We start from the raw sequence: 9013 nt of genomic DNA on the forward strand, positions 1-9013 counted from the left end.
GGAGGATCGTGAGATCAAGTCCAGCCTCAGCAAAAGTGAGGTGCAAAGACTCTGTCTCTAAATAAAATACAAAATAGGGCTGGGGATGTGGTTCAGTGGTCAAATGCCCCTGCGTTCAACCCCCAGTACCCGCCTCCAAAAAATAACGGTTTGGGGGCCCCATCCAAGATTGGCTAGTTTGGAATTTCTAGATATGGGTCCCAACAAGGGGACTGCATTTTAACAAGCCCTCTGGATAATTTGGTTGTTTGCTCGGCTTTGAGAACCTCTGGTCCCTAGGACCTTTTCACTCATCTCCTTGAATCCCTCTTTCCCCACATGATTACACAAGTTTGTCATGAAAGATGACATTTCTCTATCCTTTCATCCCAGTCACCCTATCCCAATCCTCCAGGCTTTTAAAACTTGTTGCAGTCTGGTTGCCAGGAGAAGCCTAGAATTATGGGCTCCTGTCCTATTATTTTTGATAAAAGACAGCTCTTAAGAGAAAATCACATAGAACATATTTGAAACAAACAAATCTTGGGGGACCCTTCTCTTTACAGCCTTTTATTTCCTAATCACATTCCATTTTCAAGCACAGATTATACAGTACTAACTGATCTCCCAGCTACCTCTGGAGTTGTTAACCCAAATTCCCTAACCTGTCAAATCTAACCCCAGAAAATAAAAATAACACCTATAGAGAGACCACGCTAGCTGTAGGGGATAATTTTCTAGGTCATGAGCTTTCAGGGATAATTTTCTAGGTCTTGGTTCTGAGATTCCTTCTTCAGTAAGTAGTCCTTTAGGATTCCCAAGACCACGCTGCTAACAAATCTTCTACTTAAATAACTCTACAAGAGGCATAAACATGTTAACTTCCTGGTAAGCAGTTGAAATAATGTATTTGATCATGGATGAGAACTTGAGAGAGACAATAAACTAGATATTATTATTTGGAATGCTTTACTCTACTCCAAGTTTTCACCATCTATAAAATATAAAAGCTTAACTCTCAGGTCTATTTGGAACACAGATAAATAAAGGCCAGAAAGAAGGTAATAAATGGACTTTCAAATCTCCATTTCTGTGATCTATACCTCTCAGGTCTACCTTTATTCTACTTCCAAATCCCCCTATTTGATATTTTCTATCCCTTATATCCAAAAAAGTCTATTATAAGCCAGAAGTTCCATTGGACAAAATGGTGAATTCATTAAGTAATGTTGGAGTCCTACATTCATTCATCCTATATGTGGAGAAGTTCTAGAGGATTAATTTGAATTTTCTAATAAGAGATTCCCAAAAACTGGCCTGCAAAATCATCAATAAGGTAGGAAACCAGTTTCCTTCTTGGGGTTGTATGATAGACCACTATATTCTTCTTGGTGTCATGAACCTCTCATATCTACTAATTCTAACTATCATTTTAGTGAGCTAGACTCCTAATGTGGTAAAAACAACATGATAAACAAGGAGATTTTGGACTGATGGGTATGTTTATTACCTTGACTTGGGTGATAGTAACACAACTGTATACACAGGTCCAAATGCACCAAATTATATACATTCATTCTGCCATTTTTATGTACTGTTTATCCTTCAATTAAATTGAAGGGAAAGAGACACTGTAAACTTATCTTGAAAATAAAATGCAGTTTTTTCTAACCAATGAATCTGAAATTAAGCAATTCATCAGAATTGTCTCATTCAAATCTGCCTTAGGATTTTAATATTTTTAAAATTATGACAAAACACGAATGAGTGGCCTAAGGAAAATCATATTTTAAAAAAATACTTATCCACACTAGGTTGCTGTGAAATAAATGATTATGCTAAGTATAGATATTATATGGTTATATTTATAATGTCTCTGTTGGTAAATTGGGAAATTTTTTCATTAGTATAACTTTGGATTGCATTATTATATGACATTATAAAGAGTTTCTTAACCACAAATTTCATACGAAACAATAAAAAAGAACAAGTTGCTACATTTGCAAATAAATTATACTTCAAACAATCATTGCACAGTTTTTGATGTCGCGGATACTGCATCAGGAACTGACTGGATAAGAATCAGTTACCATCAGTTCCTAATGCATTACCTTCAGCATCTAAACAAGCACCAGTAAACCTAAGGTTAGATTTGCTGTGAATTGTTTATGGTCATTGGATAAAACAGGAAGTCTTAATTCAACCCCGAAGAAAAAATGCTTCTGCAAGGGACATGATCCCAAGATGCTAAACACCTGTAATTAGCCTACCACTCTATGGATTTATCACTGAAACTGGAAAAGTTAATCTAGTTCCATGTTGATTCCTATAATACACTGTGCTTGCTTGCTAAACATATCATTGAATAAAATAACTTAAAAGTTGCTGGTCATTTTTATATCTTAGGAGAAAAATGATACATATTATTCTTTGATTTCTGTTTTTAACTTAAAGGTTTATAGGGTCTAAATAGGTACTGTTTTTGAATAGGGATTATTTCTTTCTAGTACCACTATAATAAATAGTATAAGATAAAATGTTTCAAAGCAATTACTATAAAAATAGCATAGTAGTTAAATTCTACTTTCAACTAGTCAAAATTCATTTGTATTTTCAGCATTTTCTAGCTGGAGGGTCAAGGTGGTTTGACCTACTCATTTTACTGCACTTACTAGCTCACTTATCAAGGTGTATTGAACACCTATTATATGCCAGGCACTATTCTAGGCACTTGTGATGTAGCAGTGAGCAAAAGAAAGTTACTACCATAATGGAGCTGAATTCTAGTGAAGGTAGCTGACTAATTTGTAATAAAAACCTAATTCATAATATTCTCTATGGAATCAAGAGTTTTCAGAGGAGCAATAATCTTGAAATAAATATGCTTTAACATAGAGTAAACATTACTCCATACAAGTAATTATACAGCTTTTGTGGACACTCACCATATCACTATATACTCTGTGTATTTTCATAGGCCCAGCTGAGCATGTTCTCTGAAGGGAAAAAAAATTGCTGCCAGGCAGGACCTCTGAATAGTCTTTCCTACAGGAAACCTGAGACATAAATTTAATATTTATTAAACTTAAATTTGACCCAAATATAAACCATATGGCCAACTTCTAGTGGAGTATTGTATTAAAACAAAAATATATAGTCCAATGACCATAGTGATTTAAAAAATAATCCCCACTTTTATTTAGATCTGACAAAGAGCATTAAATAGAAACCAATTCGTAATCTTTATCAATACTTCTAGAAATCTCCTCTCTTGTTCTTAATTCCCCCACAGTTGCTCCTGAGCCTCTCAATCTCAATTTCCAAACGCTTGCCAATTGTAAAAGCCCCAGCCCATTTGGCTTATTTATATATTCTTATCTTCCTTTCCTCCCACCTTTCCAGTTCTCTCCCACCCCTTTCCCTCTTACAGAATCAGATCCAAAGGTCACTGTGGTCCACTAGTCAGAGTGGGGGCTTATGAAGGTGAAATGATCAAGAAAGTTTTGACTCAGATCCATCTCACAGCAGGCCCAATGTGTCTCCAAAACCAAACTGCAGTTATATCTCCTGTTTCAGAATGGATAATTGGAATAGACAAAACTCTGGTATGCAGAATTCCCACCTTGGTTTCCTGAGCTTTGGCAAAAGGACTACTATAGTGGGAAAGGCCAAGTAGAGGCCACCACAACTGCCTTTACCCAGAAAAGTAATAAACCAAAAGCAAACTCTGGAGGGACTTCATAAATTAGTGGCATCACAAAGGTCTTGAAAGATGCGGAGGTGGTGATTCCCACCATATCCCCATTCTACTCTCCTATTTAACCTATACAGAAGACAGTTGAATCTTGGAGAATGACAGTGGAGTATCATACACCTGACCAGGTGATGACTCATTGGGCAGCTGCTATACCAGATGTGCTTTCATTGCTTGAGCAAATTAACACATTTCCTCATACCTGGTATGTAGCTACTGGTGGATCAAATGCTTTTTTCTCAGTATCTATTAGTAAAGACCACCAGATACAGTTGCTTTTAGCTGGCAAAATGAGCTATCTACCTTCACCGTCCTGTCTCAACTCTTCAACCTCATTATAATTTAGTTCACAAGAATCTTGACACCTGTGCTTCCCATGACATTCAACCATGCAAAAATATGACAAAAAAAGATGTGATATTCAATCATGATATAATGCTGATTGACCTAGTGAGCAATAGGGAGTAACTACTGTACATTCATTGGTAAAGTACTTGGCAGGTTCAAAAGTGGAAAATAAGTCAAACAAAAACTCAGGGACCTTCTACCTCAGTGAGATTTCTAGAAGTTTGCTGTTGTCAGGCATATTGAGATATCCCTTTTAAAGTGAACCATCTGGTCCCTCTTACAACCAAGAAAGAGACACAATGTCTAGGAACCTCTTTGGATTTGGGAGGCAACATATTCCTCATTTTCAGTACACCAGCCCTTACTGGCACATCCTTGAAAGAGAGTAATGAGAGTAAATCTTCCCGGTGGGCAAAATTTGGGGCAGTGTACCTGCTGTGCACTTCACTTGGAAGTAATAATGACCAGATATATGATTATTATATACCAATTAATAGGTGTGGCTAATGATTTGGCTGCATGTTCACGGGCTTGGAAGGAAAGCAATTGAAAAACTGATGACAAGGAAATTGTGGGGAATGGGTACATGGATAAGGATTTTTGAATTGAAAAATAAAAGTGAAGATATTTGCATCCATATGAATGCACATCAAAAGGTGACAGAAAGGAGAATTTTAATAAATAAATGGTTAATATGGCCTCTTTCTTTCCCTTACTACCCCCATCATTGCCCAATGGGCTCCTCAACAAAGTGGCCATGGTGGCAGGAGTAGAGGTTATGCACTGACCCAGCAACATGGATTCCCATTTACTAAAGTCAACCTAACTATAACCAATGCTGAGACCAATCTAAGAGACCAACACTGAATCCCCCCAGAGTGATCAGTCAGCCACCCAATAACCAATTGATTATATAGGAACTCTTCCATCATAGAAAGGGCAATGTTTTGATCCTACTGCATAGACACTCTGGATACAAATTTGCTTTCCCTGCATGCATTGCTTCTGCCAAAATTACCATTCATGGACTTATAGGATGCTTTATCCACCATCAAGGTGCCCCCAAACAGCATTACTTTTTATTAAGAAAATTAATTTACAGCAAACCAAGTGTTTCAAGTGGTTCAGTTCATGCTTGTTGAATTCTCTGGTCTTATGTTCCCCACCAGCCTGAAGCGGCTGGCTTGAAATAATGATGGAAGGGTTGAAGACAGTCCCAATGTCAGCTGGTGACATTACCTTGTAGGGCTAGGACAAGATTCCACAGAAAGCTATCTATGCTCCAAATGAACGACAAATGTGTTATTGGGCAAGTGGCTTGACTTTGTTTTTTCCCTCTCAAAAATGGAAATAATAATGTAATGGGGAGGTTATAAAAATTACAGAAGAACATACATTTAAGTGTTTAAAACAATTTCTGCTATAAAATAAACATTCAGATGTTTTAACCATTAGTATAATTATTTGTCCTCTTACTACTGTGTGTGTGTGTGTGTGTGTTTACATGTGTTCCTCAAATCTCTGTTCTCTCCAGACAGCCAGAGTAATTTTTTAAAAGGGGGAGGAATTATATTTTCTGCTAAAACTTCTCAACTTCCCAATAAATTTGCAATGAAATAAAAGCTGCTTATTACTGCCTATATAACCATGGATGTTTTAACTAATGACTACCCTTGCCAATTTTATACCATGCTATTTCCTTCCCCGTATTAGTCAAGGGTTCAGGAGGAACCTGATAACCCACTCCAAAGGGTAATTGAAGAAACTTTACAGAGGTGAAGGCAGGGTCAAAGGGCCCAGGGACTTTAAAGGACCCAAGGACTTTCAACTATTGGAACAGTAGAAAGCTATTGCCACCCTAGTCATGCAGGAACAACAGTAGAGGGAGTCACCAGAATTGAAGCTATGAGGAGGATATAGGGAAAAGGATACACTCATACCTTTTGTTGGTAGGGACTGCAAATTGGTACAACCACTCTGGAAAGCAGTATAGAAATTCCTCAGAAAACTTGAAATGGAACCATCATTTGACCTAGTTATCCTATTCCTCAGTATATATCTAAAGAAGTTAAAATCAGCATTCATCAGTGATGCAGCCACATCAATGTTTATAGCAGCTTAATTCACAATAGCTAATCTATGGAGCCAACCTAGGTGCCCTTCAACGGATGAATGGATAAAGAAAATGTGGTATATATACACACAATGGAATATTAATTAGCCATAAAGAAGAATGAAAATATGGCATTTTCTGGTAAATGGTTGGACCTGGAGAGTATTATGCTAAGTGAAATAAGCCAATCCCCCCTCCCCCCAAAAAAGGCCAAATGTTCTTTCTGATATGTCGATACTAACACACAATAAGGGGAAGGGGTGAAGGAAGAATAGAAGTTCATTGTATTAGGCAAATGGGGAGTGAAGGGAAGGGAAAGGGGATGGGAAAGGAAAATCAGTGGAACAAATCTGATATAAGTTTTCTGTGTATATATATATATATATATATATATATATATATATGAATATACCACAGTGAATCTTACCATCATGTACATCCACAAGCACTTAATTAAAAAAAAACACTATGGGTAAATGGCAAAGAAATCAATAGAAGGGAGGATCAGGGAGTGTGGGGAGGGGAGGGGAAGGAAAGGTACTGGGGACTGAATTAGAACAAGACATATTCCATGATTTTATAATTATCTCAAAATGGATTCTTCTGTCATGTATAACTAAAAAGAACCAACAGGGGCTGGGGTTGTGGCTTGGGAGTGTAGTGCTTCGCTAGTGCATGCGAGGCACTGGGTTTGATCCTCAGCACCACATAAAATAAATAAATAAAGGTATTTAAAAATGAACCAATAAAAAAAAATAAAAGAATTGGAGGTATGAGGCCAGTTGCAGGAAGCACGCATGTCCTTGGGTAGAGGGAAGAAGCCACTACCATCTTATAGCCTGCAGGATTAGAAGGACAGGAATAAAGACTCTGACCTGCTTTCTCCTCCTGCCCTCTGAACTCCAGCCAGTGCCTCCCATTGGACAAACTCGACTAGAAGACACAAGTACCCAGGAATGCAGTTTGAAAGGTGAGCCTACCCATGCACAGAACCGGTGGCACAGAGGGCAAATGGAAAATGCCCAGTATAGATGATTTCTTTGTCCCTCAATATGCTCTTCTGTCCTGTATCTGGATGAAAACTCATGAACCCAACTCAGGGAAAACAGTCCTATGTTGTAGTGATCTTGGGTGTGATGTTGACATAGTCAGTTCACCCACTTTGAACTTAAATTGTAAAGTTACTCACCACCAGTGTGCTTCGAATAAGGTAGCAGAAACAGGGAAGGAAAGGATACAATCCATATCCAAATGGAATTTTCTTAAATCAGGAGCCTGACTCCTTTGGGGTCCTCATACCCTATCCATCAGGCACTTCCTCTCTATAGTAGCCAAGACAACTGACCCCAATTAACATGGGAAAATTGGGTTGCTGTGACAGTAGGAACAAGGAAGATTATTTGGAACCTAAGGGGTTTGCAAGGACACAGCTCTTCTCCCCTATCCCCAGAATGCTCATCAGTAGGAAATCATGGTAATCCAGTAAAGACAAGACCACTTCTGACTTGTATCCTATAAGCATGGAGGTTTGATTCATCCCACCAGGTAAAAATTTCCAATCGGCCAAGGTTCCAGCAGAAAGCAAGAGAACATAGAATACAGCATGATTATCAGCATGGGCCTTATGACCAGCTAAGACGCAGGGACTGCAGCAGCCCAAGTTTCATGGAATTAAGACTCACATAGAAGCAGTCTTCTCTGAAACTCTAGGGCCTCCAAACCTACCTTATCCAAAGTCTTAAGGAGAGAAGACAATTCCTTATGTGGATTATTAGGTAAAACAGTGAGAGAAGCAATTCTCATTTTCATTCTTCAGACTTGGAAAGTTCTTGAAATGCTTAACGAATAAGCAGCTTCCTCTATAAGGTGCATCCCTCAATCTTTACAGGGCTGGCTTCTTACTTCTGACTCAGCTCAAAGGCCATCTCTTAAGCTGTTTTCAGGACTATCTATTCTCTAAGGAATGAGCTTTCCATGCCCTTCTATTCACTATCTTATTGCAGGTTTTAATTCTTTCCCAGGCATTTCACACGCTCTGAAATTTTTTTCTACTTCTTGTTTCTCTCCCTGCCCTCCACAAATTCTTGACTTTGTCTTATTTCTTCAGTATTTAGAACAGTGCCTGGTACCTAGAAGATGTTCTGAATAACATGTAGAAGGATGGCCTCCAAGAATAAGACAAGAGGAGACATGTGTCAAAATTCAAGAGTGAGCCAGAAGATTCCTGTACCGAGGACAATCCTTTCACTACAAGAAGAAATTCAGAAGCATAGCTCTAGAACTGATGAGCATGCTAAAGTGTTCTATCATTATTTGTACTCCATCTTAAAGTAATCCGGATGGCATAAGGATTCAGATGGGAAATCTTTAAGCCCATTACTTTGATTTAATTATGGACACAAAATGAAAATATGGACTTTGGAGAGAAAGAGCCTTAGAAGAAGGATTACTTGCCCTGTTATAGCCTCCTTCTTAAAAGAAGTTTGGAATGTATAAAAATTATATATATATATATATATATATATATATATATATATATATATATATATATATATATATAGTTTTAGGTGGACACAAAATCTTTATTTTATTTTTATGTGATGCTGAGGATTGAACCCAGTGCCTCAGGCATGCTAGGCGAGCTCTACCCTCTGAGCCACAACCCCAGCCCCAAGAACAGTGTTTTAAGGACTGAAATTCATGAAGTCAGAGGAGGACTGTCTTGTTCCTCTGTATCATGCCATCCCCTCCCAAAGCTCCTAGCAGTGAGGATGCCAGGTGGAAAAGCTCTGGGAATCTTGTGCAATGCTTTAGCACCC

The 9013-nt window shown here is 38.1% G+C and overlaps 1 long non-coding RNA gene across 2 annotated transcripts in view; it reads left to right on the forward strand.

Annotated features, from left to right (window-relative positions):
- LOC124078678 (uncharacterized) overlaps nucleotides 1-8652 on the forward strand; it is a 47640-nt gene extending 38988 nt beyond the window's left edge. For both annotated transcript variants that reach the window (XR_006847011.2, XR_009225046.1), the window contains exons 5-6: nucleotides 7101-7164; nucleotides 8302-8652. This is a non-coding gene — a long non-coding RNA (uncharacterized LOC124078678). The remainder of the gene's footprint in view (nucleotides 1-7100; nucleotides 7165-8301) is intronic.
- Nucleotides 8653-9013: the final 361 nt, after the last annotated feature.

Source organism: Marmota monax, unplaced genomic scaffold (assembly GCF_021218885.2).
Source record: "Marmota monax isolate L192 unplaced genomic scaffold, Marmota_monax_Labrador192_F-V1.1 WCK01_AAM20220418_F8-fsc00015, whole genome shotgun sequence".
Taxonomy (NCBI): domain Eukaryota; kingdom Metazoa; phylum Chordata; class Mammalia; order Rodentia; family Sciuridae; genus Marmota; species Marmota monax.